The sequence below is a fragment of the Danio rerio genome, chromosome 3 (genome assembly GCF_049306965.1).
Source record: "Danio rerio strain Tuebingen ecotype United States chromosome 3, GRCz12tu, whole genome shotgun sequence".
In the NCBI taxonomy this organism is placed as follows: Eukaryota; Metazoa; Chordata; class Actinopteri; order Cypriniformes; family Danionidae; genus Danio; species Danio rerio.
Window position 1 is genome coordinate 33,481,204 of NC_133178.1, and position 18,311 is coordinate 33,499,514.

Genomic DNA, 18,311 nt, shown 5'->3' on the forward strand with positions numbered 1-18,311 from the left:
TTTCAGAAGTGTGATGGACAAAATGTCAAGTTTAATACCAGTTTATTCTATTCTTTTCTAATAGTTTTTACCCAATCCATATTTTATGAAGAGAATGATCTGAGTAGCATGTCAAAGTAAGCTGACACTATATCAGTAATACTATAGCAGGGAAAAAACATTTAGTATGAATTAATTTAATGTTAACGTATAAGGGAATTTTATTACTTTATTCTTTTTGACTGGTTTGTCAACAAGATATACAAACATACAACAAAACTGAAGTCAAAATTATTAACTTTCCTTTGAATATTTTTTTTCTTTTAAAAATATTTTTCAAAAGATGCACAACAGAGCAAGTATTTTTTCACAGCATTTCCTATAATATTTTTTTCCATTGAAGAAAGTTTGTAAATGCAATCATTAATCATACTTAAATATATATCCAAATGCAAGTACACTGAAAAAAATATTCAAAGATGATTCCTTAGATTTAATTTTTAAGTTAATTTTTTAAAGAGTTTAAACAAACAAATTAAGTTGAACATCAATACACTTAATTTGATTGTTTAAATTCAACACACATAACTTGTTTGCAACAATTTTTTAGTGTATGTAATTTTCAGAAACCGCTGTGAGCAACTTCCGTCAACTCTTTTTTGAAAACTTGGGCTAAACAGACATCTAGTGGTAAAACAAAAGTATTACATTTGATTATTTTCTCCCCTTCCACAAGATAGCACATCCTCTACTTATATTCTTTGGATTTTAAATGCATTAAATGTTTTTTTTTATATGCATATTATATATAGATTGTCTAACTCATGAAAACTTATTCACAAACAACATTGTAAAATAAACTAGCCAGCTTCTTAATTATGAAAATGTTTTCCCCCAGAATGGTTACACACACACACACACACACACACACACACACACACACACACACACACACACACACACACACACACACACACACACACACACACACATTATATATTTTGTTCATTTAATTTTACTTAATGCCACTAATAGGAGAATGTTCTCTGAAAGTTTAAATGGTGTGTGTTTATGTGTGAGGATATATGAGGCATATTTCACTTTTTATTGTCATTTACTGTGACTGTCAGGGTCTATCGGCATATTAAAATATTAATACACATATTATGTCTTTATTATTAAGTGTATCTTGTTATATCTGCTCTTTATCATGCAGAATAATGCTTCTAAGCTATTCTAAAACCTCTGTAAACCATTGCTTCTTAGGGTTACAGGCTATTGCATATGTGTGATAAAATATTTGGCTTGGGTGTCCAATCTTGTTTGCTGTCCTTAGGTCACTCGCTTTGGACTGGATGCATTGATGAATTCACCGCTTCCAGCCCTTCGGTAATCTTTGCAAGTATTAGAGTTCAGTGGCTCATCTCATTTCCTCCCCTCACTCTGAGCCAAAAGGTTACAGTGGGATGATTTTCAATGTTGAGCAATAAATCTCAGTGTTGTTTGGTTGTTCTGGGATTTGACGCCAGGTTTGGCTTCATCCTTTCATTAGTTTACACCTTGATTAAATCAAATAATATTAATTTAGTTTGTCAAGATCCCCACACTGCTTCTGCAGGCAATAATTGTGAATTTTCAAGAGTTTCTCGTTTTCACATGCAAACAAGTTAATTATGCACTAAACTGCTTAAAAAACAATAAGTTAACAATGTTATTTATTTTCAAATGTCGTGCTCTCAATTCGCAGTTCATGAGTAATATCTGCAAAACCCACTCATTCTTTTTTTTTTTTAATGTAAACCAAACCTTATTTATTTTTATTTATTTATTTTTTTATAGGTGTTTAACAAAACAATACATTACAGTATACAATACAACATAGAAAAACTTACAGATTGTCTTATTTTTCTTTTTTCCCACTATCCCCTCAAAATAAAATTAATTAAATCTATGAATTATAAACAAACATATCTTCTGAAAGAAAAAAATTAACCAATAATAATAAATTAATAAATTAAAAAAAAAAACGTTAAATTAAAATAAATTCTTTAAAATAATAATAATAATAAATGAGCAAGTTTACAATAAGAGCAAAAAATAAAAATTAAAAATTTGAAAAGTTCACATTAAGGAGTCAATATTTCCTCTTGCCAATTAATTCTGACATCAACTGAACAGGGTAAGCCTTTGATATAGTCTAAACAGGGTTCCAGGTCTTGTAAAAAGATTTGAGAGATCCTGCAAGTAAACATCTTAAATTCTCAAGTTTTATGTAACTAAAGATTTCTCGGATCCACGTGTTATGTGATGAATTACCTGTTTTCAAATGATAAGAATGCCTCATCTAGCTTAAAGAGTGGAAAAAGCAATAACCTGGCAAGATGCAACAGTCAAGTCAACTCTCTCAAGGGGTCAAGGGGTTAGGGTCTAGATTTATGTTAATAGATTTATTAATGTGTCAAAAACACTGGACCAGAAATATCTCAATTCAAAACCCACTTATTCTTAAAAAACTAATTTTACAAAAATATTTAAAATTATATTTGTAGTTTGGGGCAAAGCAGTGGCGCAGTAGTTAGTGCTGTCGCCTCACAGCAAGAAGGTCGCTGGGTCACTGGTTCGAGCCTCGGCTCAGTTGGCGTTTCTGTGAGGAGTTTGCATGTTCTTCCTGCGTTCGTGTGGGTTTCCTCTGGGTGCTCCGGTTTCCCCCACAGTCCAAAGACATGCGTACAGGTGAATTGGGTGGGCTAAATTGTCTGTAGTGTGTGTGCATGTGAATGTGTGTGTGGATGTTTCCCAGAGATGGGTTGTGGCTGGAAGGGCATCCGCTGCGTAAAAAAATGCTGGATAAGTTGGCGGTAAATTCCGCTGTGGTGACCCCGGATTAATAAAGGGATATCACACGGGACAGCTTTCTGAAATTAATCATTTTCTCTGCCGTCCTGTGAGATTGAGCTCAAACCTGAGGAGAGCGTCAGCCAGCCATCTCTCAGCAAGTGTTTACGCTTTCACGGGTCTTGACATGTTGATTGTTTCTTAACCATGTCAATATATTTTTATGACTCAGCATCCCATAATCACCAACAGATTAATCAGGAGCTTCAACAAGTGATTATGGGCTGTATTTGATGTGGGCATGATGGTATAAACAGTGCAAATATATTCTACTTTTCATTTTATTACAGATTTACTTACATATTTGTTCATTTACACTCACCTATCCTTAAAATGTTTATCCATTGCTTATAAAGGTATTTCATTGATTGTTGCATTTTTAGTAAAGTAATAGTCTATAAATTATTTCTTTCCTTTGATTTAATAGCAAAATACATTAATATATTTAAGTTGTCAAGAATGATACAACATTTAAAAAAAAAAGTTTCAATTGCAGTTCTTGATTTAAAGCACAAATGCACTAAAAAAATGTTGCAACCAATTTATATGGGTTAAATTTAAACAAATACATTTAGTAATGCTCAACTTAATTTGTTTGTTTAAAATTCAGCCCAAATAAATTTTTTACCATCTCATAAAATAAAAAAATGAGTAAGTCCAAGGAATCATCTTTAAATCATTTTTTCAATCCTGATTACAAGTACATAGACTCACAAAATGTTAGATTTATAAAGATTTTTAAAAAACGTATTGCAAATCTCTTTGAAATGCTTTTAAAGTAACTTATTCCATAAAAATGCCCTACAATATTAAAAGACCAAATATGATACAGTTTTAAAATGAATCCATAATGTTCTTATAGACATATAGACTATAGATTCATTTATAGAAAGACATATAGATTCATAAATTGCTGATCATTTACTGTTTACTAAGCCAAGGGATTTGGATTAATCTGATGTTCCTAACTAAAATACATTGTCATTTTAAATATTCTTATATTAAGCATTTATAACACATGACTAATATCACTTCATATAAGGTTATACAGCAGTTGGCCTATTTGAGGGAGTAATTTTCTGGAAATAGAATGAGTTTGCTTGTAAATTATTTTAGTGCATTGATTTTTTTTTACTGCAAAACAGTATATTACTGGCACTTCTGCTGTAAGTATTTTACTATTCATTTACAGTTTTTTTTAATAGTGAAAAGTGCATTAAAGTGAGAATGCTGCGTTATTAATAATAGTACACAACATATTCATTTTTAAGTAATTCAAATGGAATTAGAATTAAATGACAAGTGTTTGGACTAATAACATAGCTATTTTTAAACCCCATGGATTATTTTAAGGGCAAATCTATCTAGCCTTCAAACTAAAAGGCAATTACCTATTTGAATGAAACAGCCAAGATTATTTTCTTAATTCTCCTGTAATGTTTTTCTTCTCCTGTTCCTTGCAGTAACTTTATTAAATTAAGTGGCTACAAGTTTTATAAAGACCTGAAGGGTTTAAAAATGCACTGTGCAGAAATCCACTTTTCCTTAAGTGCTACCAGTGACTTCTCACTTCATTGAATTTGCCCTGTACTTTAAATGGCTTGCACTATTAAGAACAGCGTGACTGTGATAAATTCATCCATCCACACAAGATACTAGAACAAAAAAAGCCTTTTATAGATTAACTTTTACAATGCTAAATTTAGCACACAAAAAAAAACATCGCATTGCATTTTTTTCTCTGCATTTTAACTTTTCAATGGATTTTATTGTTTATTTAATTGGATTTTAGGTGAATCTCAAACATGGATGACTTAAAATTTCTCAATCTGATCCCATGCCTGTATAAGCAGAGATATAAATGTACAATAATATACTATATTAGGAAAAATATGCAGTAATATAAGTTTTATAAATTTATTGGAAAGACTCTTTATTGACATTGATGATTACTAAAGTACTAAAGAAAGAAAGAAAGAAAGAAAGAAAGAAAGAAAGAAAGAAAGAAAGAAAGAAAGACCACCTCCACCTCCACCTCCACCTCCATTTCTGGATGTTATTCGCAAGCTTTGAAGTTGGGCTAACTGTTCAGTTGTGGCTTCTTCAATTATTATCAATTATCTCATTAATGCTAATTTAACTTTAACAGTCAAACACTCCCTGTAGTCTTGCAGAGCCAGATTTGGGGTTTGAGCGTTAAGTGGACAAGAGCCTGTGGGAAGAGCTGATGAGGATGAGACTCAACACACACATACAAACACACAAACAGAGTTCACATTAACATTGTTCCACGTCTGAATGCTGCTTTGTTTGTTGTTGAATCTTTAGTCTGCGACACTAAAATGTTTTCAATGTCCAAATTTGCAATTCAAATTTTGTCTAAATGTTTGATTAAATGTACGGAAATAAAGATACAAAAGTTGTTACTGGGGCTGCAACTTTTCAAAAGGTACACATTTGTACCTAAAAGATCCACATTTATAAACATTTATAACACTAATTGAAGTTCAAATAGACAGGAAGACAGACAGACAGACACAATGATTTCAGGTTATGTTGAAACTCATAAATGTTTGGATTTGAAACCACTTGAGTATGAGTAAATAGTAAAACACTCTTTTAAAGGCAATGAACATCACCAGTAGAGGGCAGCAACCCAATAGTCTTCACAAAGTGGCAACACAGTTGTGAGGCAGTGCTATAAACAGACACTTATGCTTGTAGTAGGTAAATCTGTTGCAGACCCATAACCAGGGGTGGATCGGAAGACCCACCCCTCACTGAAGAAGATCCAGAATTTGTGCAATGTATGAGCTAATTTGTCTTATTTTGACTGCTATGCCATCATTATTATTAAAAATATCCCATCGAAAAAAGCTTCAAGACCAAGCTGGATCCTCTAATGGCTATTGTGACTTCAACTTATCAGTTTATTCCCAAAACAAAGAATGACCAATAAAAGGTGTAAAACATCAAAAGCTGCCATTATTGAGATTAATTTGAACACTAATTTGGCTATTGTTGTTATCCATGAACATTTATATGTACTTTTTTACAAGAGAGGTTAGAAAATTGTGAAGCTCTACATTGCTATAATAGTAATAATAATAATTATTATTAATTTTTTTTTTTATCATTCAAATGGCCAAACATTTGGTTATGATGACCATCCGATAAACTAATCCAGCTTAAAACATCACTAAAATGCAATATTTAACTTTCACAATTAAATAGAAAACGAAGTGTATAACTGCAAAAAGGTCAATTTATTATGAAAAGGCCACCTCTTTCACCAGGCTGGCTATGTGCCTGCGTAGTACAGCATTATGCTCATACTCTCTCACACAAAACCTGGTAAAATAAACCATTGAAAAGTTTTTCAATTTAGTGTCCTAATCACTTGCATGATCTGAGATAATGTGAAGAACTGTTTCAAGTAAGCTACAATTTAAAAAAGATTTAAAAGTGTATTTTTTTCTCTCTTTTTATTTTACTCTCAGCTCAATTTGATTAAAATCTATGTAGGTTTTGTTTCCATCTAAGCAGTCATCCAATTTATATAAATCTGGAAAATTAAGTAAGAAAATAAATCTTTCAGAAATATAACTATGAACCATTTGCTCACTTTAGGATTATGGTTAAAATAGCAGTTAAAAAATGTACTCTATAATAATAATAATAATAACAATATTATATTAATATTAAAATGAATATTACAGCTTTCTATTTTCTAATTAATGTCTTTTAAATAAATACTTAAATACACAAAATTAAGTCAAAAAACTACTTTTAGTTAATAAAAAACAGCATGACATGTTTTAGATTTTGTCTACAAGCTGTCAAAAGTTGAAAGGCTGTTGTATCTGAAATAGGCCTGTGGCTTTAGTTTTGAAAAATGTGCAAATGCAGCATTAAGGAAAGCTCAGTTCTGCTTGAGTACAGCAGCTGATTTAACCGACGCAAGAGTAAAGAACAAAATCACTGGAGGGTTTGTTTGCAGTCATTATAAATCTATTACAGAGCAGCTGGACTGCTCACTTACAGCCATCGCAAATCTATTACAGAGCAGCTGGATGTTTCATTCCTGGCCTTCGTAATAGTTTTACAGAGCAGTTGTACTGCAATCACAGCTCTTCTGGCTGTATAGTAAGAAAGCATGCGTTAAATACTGTAAATAAACAGAACGAAAACAACATTCGTTGCCTGGCTTCACATCATAAACATAAACAGACTGCTTGATTATAAGAAAACATACATGGCAAGAATCAGAAATAAATGCTCTGCAATAAATAATATTACTGAACTTTTTCTTTTACAAACAAACAATGAGATACCAAAAGAAAATGTGTAATGTTTTGCAGCTAATAAATCATTTAAAATCCTAGTTAAATTTATTTAACATGCCTGAGAAAATGAAAAAGTGTGACAAATTTAATTAACAATGACCAAAGATTATTTGTAAGCATTTTGAAGGATTTGTACTGTAAAGCACATTTAAGTTATTTTTAGTTTAAAACTGGATTAAATAGAAATAAAATCTCTTTCTTATAATTTGTTCAAACTTTTTTCTTTTACTTGAATAAATAGAAAACCTTTCACTTTTTCTTATACTTGAATTGAATAGAAAAACTTGATTGCCACGAAGCACACTGACTCCAAACAAATTGCTCAGTTAAAGTAAAATGGGCTCTAATAACGTCTAATGGAAGTGACAAAGCTAAAACTAACAAGCATCCAGGATGTCAGATGATCACAGTGAAAAAACAAATCTCATCAGGCTGAATTCTCACAAAAGAAAAGACTTTTGCCTTTTTTTTTTTCCTGCTAATGCAGCCGAACGGATCTCCCTCCCTCTTACACTCTTGAGACTTTGGACCAGCAGACATAATGAAACAATCATCAGTTCCTATAGTCTCAGGGAGAGCCACTGGGGCCAAATACGTGCCATAACCTCACTGGAGAGAGCAATGACTGTGTCCAAAAAACCCAAACAAACAAAAGAAGGTCACGTTTTACAATATAACTTTTCTAAAAACACATTGTGCTTTGTCTCATTTTATAATACTCAACTGAAAAGCAGCAACATTATAAATTGAAATATAAATAACAGTGTAATAATTGAATATAATGAAATGCAATATGGCGACGAGGTGAGGCAGTAGGTAGTGCTGTCGCCTCACAGCAAGAAGGTTGCTGGTTCGAGCCTTGACTGGGTCAGTTGGCGTTTTAGAGTGGTGTTTGCATGTTCTCCCCTCATTCGCATGTGTTTACTCCGGGTGCTCCAGTTTCCCCCACAGTCCAAAGACATTAATAAAGGGACTAAGCCTAAAAGAAACTCAATATATGAATGAAATGCAATATATTTCTATCAGAAATAAATTCTAATTCCCTTTTGACTTTCACATTTTCAACAGTGAAATAAACTTTCTGTTTTCCTTACATGGTGGTCAATAAAGATGCCCCCCTTAAAATGAAGTATTTATATATATATTTTTAAATTCTGTATTTTAATTATATTGATACAGCAGTTAAAATCCATTTTTCTCTCTTAATCAATTTTTCACTAAATAAATTCTGTAAATGTAAAATTAAAGAGCTTTGGAGCGCAGACTTGTGTTTGGTCTCTTATTAAAGAAGACAGAAATTTAAAATGTAAAATGTAAATGTAAAATTAAACAAATTTAAATTGTTATGAAAATTGACAATTATTTTTAAACATAAAATGAATCATCTATTTTTCTTACCCTAAGTCTTAAATCAAAGCTTTAACAGCTTAAATTGTTTTACTAATTTGAGGCTAAGAAAGAGATTTAAGCTGTGGTAATTTCATGCATCTTATCTAGAGCTTTAAAAGACATGTTACGCATGTCACACAATCTGCTCCGATTGGCAAACACCAGTGATTTCAATGTAAACTCAAAGACCTCTCATCCTAAAATCTTGCTGATTTCATTTTCATGTCTTAAGTAAGAAGATAGAAATGAAGATAGCAAGAGTAAGACGAGACTGTAACTTTAGATTTAGATTAAGAAGTTAAGATTTAGGATGCTGATCTTACAGAAAAGGCTAGACAACCGGCCACTGCAAATGCACTGTCACCGTTCAGCTTTAAGTAATACTATCTGAGAATTGCAAACATCTGGCTGATCTGTTCCCATTTACAAGATCAGACAAATAAGAAATTGTCAGACCATTTAACATCAGCGTGAAATTAAAATTTACTATGTTTAATTTCCTAGTGCACATTGCTATTCTTCAGATGAAAAATGTCAATGCAAGTAAATCCACTGAATACTTGTTTCTTTGTTGACGTCAATTTCACCTCTTCAGCCACAATATTTTTAACCACACTCCACACCATTAGTTGCTACAAGAGAATGATGCTTTAAAAAAAGCCCCACCTCTACTCAGCATTCCGTTTTAGTACATTAACATACTGAAATTAATTTCTCAGCAACTTTTCTCAGCCCTTTTTTTAAATCAATCCTAAAATGCACTGGCCACCAATTTAGAGATGTATAGTGAATATTTGAGTAATATGTTCTTGCTTTTACAAACCCAGTAATTTTAACCATTTGAAGTGAGAAGGGTTGAGATCAATGAACAAGAGTTTACAACAGGAAACATAATTAAAAAAAACATGTAAGACTTTTTCAAGGTCTTTAAAAGATAGAATTTTTTTTTTAACTTTTGACAAAAGTTTAAGAGGACAAAAAAAAAACATTAATTAACACACTTAAGTCCACATGAACTGGATTTTTATGTCAGTATGTTAATGTAATTCAAACTGAAACTGAATATTGAGTGGGAGCAAGGCTTTTATCGCACATCATTCCCTCACAGCAAAATAACGGTAAGAAGGACGTGGTTGAGAATCATGTGGCTGAACTGTCACATTGACATCAACTGAGAAGCAAAGCCACTCTAAACCACTCTATGCTCCAATGCAATCTTACAGTAATTCATAACTTTTTGATGTAGAAGTTAATTTGTATGATCTTATACATACATTTTAGTATGATTTACTCATCCCCTAATGAAAGGTAAAGTTAGGGGTGGGGTTTCAGAACAAGCCACATTTTAAAAATCATACATTCTCATACATATGAAATCATATAATTTGATACGAATTAGCCATTTTTCTGACAATACGTAAAATAGTTACATTTCTTCGTGAGATTAGGCTGAAAGCTCCGACTTTGAAGATTATCGAAACAAGCACATATCTTCCAGTAGAGTAACTTGCATGGATTAATTGTATCCAAGCAATATAAACATTGTAAATTTTTATGTGAGATAGACTTTAAGTTTATATTTTGGTCAAACTAAAAGAGCAGAATTAAAAAGAAACAATTTTCTTCAGCATAGTTTTGATATATGAGCTTAAATGCTTAGATTAAGCTATTCTCAAGCTCACAACCAAATGAGAAATCAATGACAATTCTGTGAAAATTTCATGAAAGAAATGTCTGAATCCTGATAATCCACTATTACAGCAGTGCAACCATAATTGAGACGCATCCTGGATGCTTGTTGTACGCTCGAGTACACTTGTCAGTCATGGTCAAGTTGGGATAATGGTTGTGTGGTAGACTCTGCTGTTTCCTCTTTCAGCTGGAGGTGAGGCTCCTGATCCACAGAGCACCACAAATGAGTCCTTTCATTTCAGAGCGGCTTTATCAAGGGCCACCACATGTGTCTGACCACACCAGCCCCCCCAAAAACCACACACCTGTCAGTCATTAGACACTTTACCCTGATAGGGCCATTTGTCTTTATGTCTATGGCAGGCCAGTTCTCTATTGGCTGAAGCCTGGCGAAGGCCAGGTCAAAGTTCATGCAGGTTTGATGGTTTAGGGCATTGGCTGGATGTAGAGTGTTACCAGGTGAAACAAGAAGATTTGGCTTGCGTGTGGCTCTGTGCTTCTCTGTGTTGGTTTTAGACCTGGGTCCAAACATCTGGTGAGGACCAACAGTCAGGTGACTTTCTCTGATGTTTTCAATAAATAACAGGATATTTTATAAGCTACATAAAACAGAAATAGTGTGTGTGAGTCTTATATTTGTGGTCATGGATAATGAAATTGAGTGGTATATTGTATGAACGTGGACTTTTAATTTTGAATAAGTCCACTTAGGCGCTTTTCCAGTGAACTGTCATGCCATTATAAACTCAGCAAGTTTAAGATTTGGTTTGAAGATGCAATGTAAGGTTGGTTTTACATAGGCAAGATTCATAGCATTAAATCCCATTGTTCCCATTGCATTAAACCCAATTCATTAACAGTCTTTTCAATGGATTTTTTCAAGATATTTTAGTTGAATAGAGCTCCTTACCCTCCATATACAACAAGGTTCACAAGACATTCAGAGTCCATAAAAGAAACCAAACACATTGTCAAATCATTCTATGTGACATTTAGTCATTTAGCAGATGCTTTTATTAAAAATGACCAACAAATGAGAATAATAGAAACTCTTAAGGTGACAAAGAGAGTAATGATATATATATACTCACCGGCCACTCTATTAGGTACACCTGTCCAGCTGCTTGTTAATGTAAATTTCTAATAAGCCAATCACATGGCAGCAACTCAATGCATTTATGTATGTAGACATGGTCAAGATGATCTGCTGCAGTTCAAACCGAGCATCAGAATGGGGAAGAAAGATGATATAAGTGACTTTGAATGTGGCATGGCTGATGGTGTCAAACGGGCTGGTATTTTCAAGCACAACCATCTCTAGGGTTTACAGAAAATGGTCTGAAAAACAGAAAATATCCAGTGAGCGGCAGTTCTGTGGGCGCAAATGCTTTGTTGATGACAGAGGTCAGAAGAGGTGTCCAAACTTGTGCTATCTAGCCATGCAACCACCTGTCCACTCGATCCCATTCCCTCTCATCTCTTGCAAGCCATCTCTCCTGCAGTCATACCAACACTGACTCACATAATTAACACATCTCTTGACTCTGGTTTATTCCCCACTACATTTAAGCAGGCTAGGGTAACCCCACTGCTAAAGAAACCCAACCTGGACCATACGCTACTTGAAAACTACAGACCAGTATCCCTGCTTCCATTCATGGCCAAGATTCTGGAGAAAGTAGTGTTCAATCAAGTCCTGGACTTTCTTACTCAAAACAATCTCATGGACAACAAGCAATCCGGCTTTAAGAAAGGCCACTCAACTGAGACTGCCCTGCTCTCGGTCGTGGAGGATCTCAGACTGGCTAAAGCAGACTCTAAATCATCAGTCCTCATTTTGCTGGACTTGTCAGCTGCTTTTGACACTGTCAACCACCAGATCCTGCTATCTACGCTTGAGTCACTGGGCGTTGCGGGCACTGTTATACAATGGTTTAGATCTTACCTCTCTGACAGGTCATTCAGGGTGTCTTGGAGGGGAGAGGTGTCCAACCTACAGCATCTAAACACTGGGGTACCTCAAGGCTCTGTTCTTGGGCCACTTCTCTTCTCCATCTACACATCATCTCTAGGACCAGTCATCCAGAGACATGGATTCTCCTACCACTGCTATGCTGATGACACCCAGCTATACCTCTCTTTTCATCCTGATGATCCCTCGGTTCCAGCTCGTATCTCAGCCTGCCTGTTGGATATTTCACACTGGATGAAAGATCATCATCTTCAGCTGAACCTCGCAAAAACGGAAATGCTTGTAGTTTCTGCCAACCCGACTCTACACCATAACTTTTCAATCCAGATGGATGGGGCAACCATTACTGCATCCAAAATGGTGAAAAGCCTTGGAGTAACGATTGATGACCAACTAAACTTCTCTGACCACATTTCTAGAACTGCTCGATCGTGCAGATTTGCACTCTATAACATCAGAAAGATCCGACCCTTCTTATCTGAACATGCAGCTCAACTCCTTGTTCAAGCTCTTGTTCTCTCCAAACTGGATTACTGCAACTCTCTACTAGCTGGGCTTCCAGCTAACTCTATCAAGCCTCTTCAACTGCTCCAGAATGCAGCAGCACGAGTTGTCTTCAATGAACCTAAACGAGCACATGTCACTCCACTGCTAGTCCGTTTGCACTGGCTGCCAGTTGCTGCTCGCATCAAATTCAAAACTCTGATGTTTGCCTACAAAGTGACTTCTGGCCTAGCACCTTCTTATCTGCACTCACTTCTGCAGATCTATGTGCCCTCCAGAAACTTGCGTTCTGTGAATGAACGTCGCCTCGTGGTTCCATCCCAAAGAGGGAAAAAATCACTTTCGCGAACGCTCACGCTCAATCTGCCCAGTTGGTGGAATGAACTCCCTAACTGCATCAGAACAGCAGAGTCACTCGCTATTTTCAAGAAACGACTAAAAACTCAACTATTTAGTCTCCACTTCACTTCCTAAGCTGCAATTGCCTCTTTGAATATCACACTAATTGTACACAAAAAAAAAAAAAAAAAAAAAAAAAAAAAAAAAAAAAAAAAAAAAAAAACTACTAACACTTCCCTTCTTAGACTTTACAGACCTGAAACTTGCCTTTAGTACTTATTCATTGTTGCTCTTGGTTGTGTAAATTGCTTCCTTGTCCTCATTTGTAAGTCGCTTTGGATAAAAGCGTCTGCTAAATGACTAAATGTAAAATGTAAATGTAAGAGAATGGCCAGACTGGTTCAAGCTGATAGAAAGACAACAGTAACTCATATCACCACTTGTTACAACTGAGTTATGCAGAAGAGCATCTCTGAATGCGCACAACATGTCAAACATTGAAGCAGATGGGCTACAGCAGCAAAAGACCACACCATCTACCACTCCAGTCAGCTAAGAACAGCAAACTAAGGCTACAGTTTGCACAGGCTCACCAAAACTGGACAATAGAAGATTGGAAAAATGTTGCCTGGTCTGATGAGTCTCGATTTCTACTGCGGCATTCGGATTGTAGAGTCAGAATTTGGCATCAACAATATTTAAGCATATGGATCCATCCTGCCTTACATCAACAGTTCAGGCTGGTGGTGGCGTAATGGTGTGGGGGATATTTTCTTGGCACACTTTGGGCCCATTAGTAACTAAACATAGTGACAATGCCATAGCCTACCTGAGTATTGCTACTGTCCATCTCTTTATGACCACAGTGTACCCATCTTCTGATGGCTACTTCCAGCAGGATAACATGCACGAATCATCTCAGACTGGTTTCTTGAACATGACAATCCAATAGAGCACCTTTAAGATGTGGTGGATTGGGAGATTCGAATCATGGATGTGCAGCCGACAAATCTGCAGCAACTGTGTGATGCTATCATTTCAATATGAACCACAATCTCTGAGGAATATTTGAATCTATGCTACAAAGGATTTAAGCAGTTCTGAAGGCAAAAGTTGGTCCAACCCGGTACTATTAGGTGTACCAAATAAAGTGGCCAGTGAGTATAAATGCCATGATAAGTCTAAGTTAGTTAAGTTAAACCATATTATGGAAATAACTTGCTGCCATATTAACCGCTTGACCAGTTGAAACTCAAAGTTAGATTTTGATGGCCATCTTTGTTTTTACTAATTATCATCTTCATTCATTCATTCATTCATTTTCTTTCCGGCTTAGCCCCTTTATTAATCAGGGGTCACCACAGTGGAATGAACCACCAAACTATCCAGCATATGTTTTACGTAGCGGATGCCCTTCCAGCTGCAATTCATCACTGGGAAACACCCATATATTCTCATTCACACACATACACTACGGCCAATTTAGCCTGCCCAATTCACCTACAGCACATGTCTTTGGATATGTGGGGAAAACCGTAGAACCAGGAGGAATCCCACATGAACACAGGAAGAACATGCAAACTTCACACAGAAATGCCAACTGACCCAGTTGAGGCTCGAACCAGCGACCCTCTTGCGCTACCCCCCCAATAATCATCTTACCATATTGAAGGTAACTTCAGCAATACTATTCCGCTGTTATGCAATATGCAGTGGTGGAAAGAGTACTGAAAAAGCATTCTTAAGTAAAAGTACCATTACTTGCCTAAAATGTAGTGTGAGTAAGAGTAAAAGTACCTACTGTAAATATTACTCAAAGAATGAGTCAAAAGTAGCCCTTTTAAAAGTACTCATAAGTAGTGAGTAGTGAGTATTACGCTGCTGAAAGTTGATGCATTAACATGTAATTTGTGGATCTGTGTGTGTAAACAATACATTCTGTAGTGCATTTAGTTATTGTCCAGCAGGTAGACAATGTCATAAGACATTAATATTAGGTTAGATTTAGATTACGATGTCAGGTGACCCAAATTTAATGTCTAGCCAGCGTCTAAGGACAACATTATTTTAATGTCCAATAATGACATCAAATGACGTTGATATTTGGTTGATTTTATTGTTAGAAAGTGACCTGATAGATGTCATAGTGGTAACGCCAACACAACATCAAGCTGTAACATCATTAGACGTTGATATTTGGTTGGTTTTAGGTTGGACGTTGGACATTGACATCGGGCTGACATTGAGTTCTGATGTAAACCCGATTTTCATTTCCTACCAAAATGCAGAATCTCCACGACGTTAGAGTACGATTTCAGTCAGACAGCATGTTGACATCTTGTGTCTTCTGGGTGTTTAGGGCCATTTCAGTCATAATACTGTAAATATCCATCATCTTCTCATCAGTGACATGCATCTAACCCAGGGTGCCCATACTAGGTCCTGGAGAGCCGGTGTCCTGCAAAGTTTAGTTCCAATCCCAATTAGACGCACCTGGGCTAGCTAATCAATCTCATAATAGGCTTTCTACACTGAAAAAAGTGTTGCATGCAGAACTGTTGCAAACAATTTATTTGGGTTGAATTCAAAGAAACAAATGAAGTTTAATAATGTTCAACTTAATTTGTTTGTTTAAATTCAACACAAATAAATTGTTTACAACCACTTAACGTAAAAAAATTTAGTAAATCCAAGGAATCATCTTTGAATAGTTTTTTTCAGTGTAGAAACATCCATGCAGGTGTGTTGAGGCAAGTTGGAGCTAAAATCTGCAGGACATCGGCCCTCCAGGACTGTGTTTGGGCATCCCTGATCTCTGGGTCAGTGCATGTAAAGATTTTGAACATCTTCTTGGACACTTTTAATACTTAAAACAGTTTGCTGCAATGTAAAGTGCACATGTCTTGAGGTAGTTCGTTATGATGCAATTTACCTCCTATGTGTGCTTTGATAGGACAGGAACTACAGGACTGATTTTTCTAATTCCCATAGACAAGAAATAATAAAGTAGTGACTGCAGGTTGAAGGAAAGTAGTGGAATAAAAGTACAGATACAGCACTTAAAATGTACTCAAGCAAAAGTAAAAGTATACATTTATAAAACTACTTAGTTAACTACAATTCCTGAGAAAAACTACTCATTTACAGTAATTTGAGTATTTGTAATTAGTTACTTTACACCACTGGCTATATGTTATAGTGCTGTGTCTTTAGAATTAGATTTAGAATTAGAAAGATTATTAAACCTTTATAGCTGTTATAGTTTTCATGCTAGGTGTCAGCGAGCCTAAACATGCATGGCATAGACATATCAAACAACCTGCCAGACAACCTGAAGTAAATGATTCAGCCAATATATGAAGACAGCATTTCCAGCATTACATTATTTATAAAGGCACCATGCCGCTGTCAGTTGATTTGTTTTGAGTGAGGCTGCTTCAAAACTTAACACTAACTTGCAGTCTCAGAGTACTTGAATGGGATTTCTGGAATACAATCTTCTGCAATCTAAACTAGAGTTGCCATCCATCCTGAGCCAAAGCCCTGCTGCCTGAGGCTATGCTACAATTATCGCTCATTATGTCTGAGTGTGTGTGTGCGTGTGTGTTGCAGGTGAGCTGTAAATGGGACCTCCGCTATTTATGGGGCCATGGTCAAAGTCTTCTGAGCCTCCTGTCAAAGGTCAGAGGTCATGATTCCTTTATGTACTCCACAGTTTATTTTTAGTCTAAACAAGGCTGCTATTTAAGGAATCATATAAAGGTGTCCTAGTAATTACCATTGAGCCCGTCCACCCACCATCTTTTGCTGAATTGAAGCCATCTGCGGGCAGGACTGGGGGCAGGACGGACCTCCACTGTCCCTCCCACTAACACACACACACACACACACACACATACACGCCTTCAGATGAAGTGTTTACAGCAAGCATGTTGTTTTATGTGACTGATGTTTCTTTGGACTCATTGAACTGCTGCAGGGGAAGCAAAAGCATGGCACAGTTTACTTTGTATTTATCAGAACTGCACCTTAAGGAAAATTTATCAGCCCACAGAATCTCTTAAAGCCAAGCTATGTGCGTACAAAATGAGAACATGATACATTTGATGCAATGTTTCCACCTTATTCTTATTAGTATAATCCATTATAGTCAGAGTTGCTCAGTAAGAATACATACATTTTAAATAAAAACAGTCAAGTTCGTTTTGTAATAATTAGAAGCCAATTTTACTGTCTTTCAATTCAAATTTGAAATCAAATGAAGATATGTGAATAATTTAATTTGATTTAAGCATACCTTATGAAATAAGCAGCACTTTAGTCATCTTTTAACATGAAATATAGTAAATCTTGGATAATTTCATGTACACACACATGCCACTATATAAAGAGAGTTTTTATCTTAGTTTCTCTGCATGTACTGGATTTACAACATATACATTTGAATATAATGTTGTTTGTATTATGGCCCCCTTTCACAAGATTGTCATGACATGCTTAACGGTTGTCATAATCTTAAATCTTTGAAAGTTTATAATATTTAGATTTTTTTATGTATAAACGTTTATTTGCATTTTTGAAGGTATTCTATCATCTTTGTGTCAAATTACAAAAAACTAATTTCAGATTACGTGTTTCTAATGTAGCGTCTATGGGGGTAACTTTGACATTATTCTCTCCTCTGGCTGCCGTCATCAGTATCACACAATTTTTTTCCTTTTTCTGAAAGTCTTGATAACACCATTATGGTGTTTTTCTTTTATTATTTCAGCAAATAAGACTGTAAAAAATTAAAAACTATTCAAAAACTTCAAACTATGACGCCTTCCACTACTGAGAAACCCGGAAACGTGAAAATGATCTATTATAGCAGGTTAGTGAGCTTAACAAACCAGCTGTAAGACATAAGCCCAATCCCAATTCTACCCCTTAGCCCTTCCCCTAAGAGAATTGGGACACCCCTACCCCTTCACAAGAAATGAGGGGTAGGGGTGTCCCAATTTAGTTTGGAGGCGTAGACCTAAGGGGAAGGGGTAAATACCCCTTCGAACAAAGATTTTTCAGGACCACACTCGAAACCAAGGGGCAAGAAAATTTTGCAGAATACACCAGCCACAATGGCAGGATCGCTGCACCCGGAGATCAACAAATTTGTATTTTTTTTGTCATTGTTACGAATTTTTACATGAAAAAAC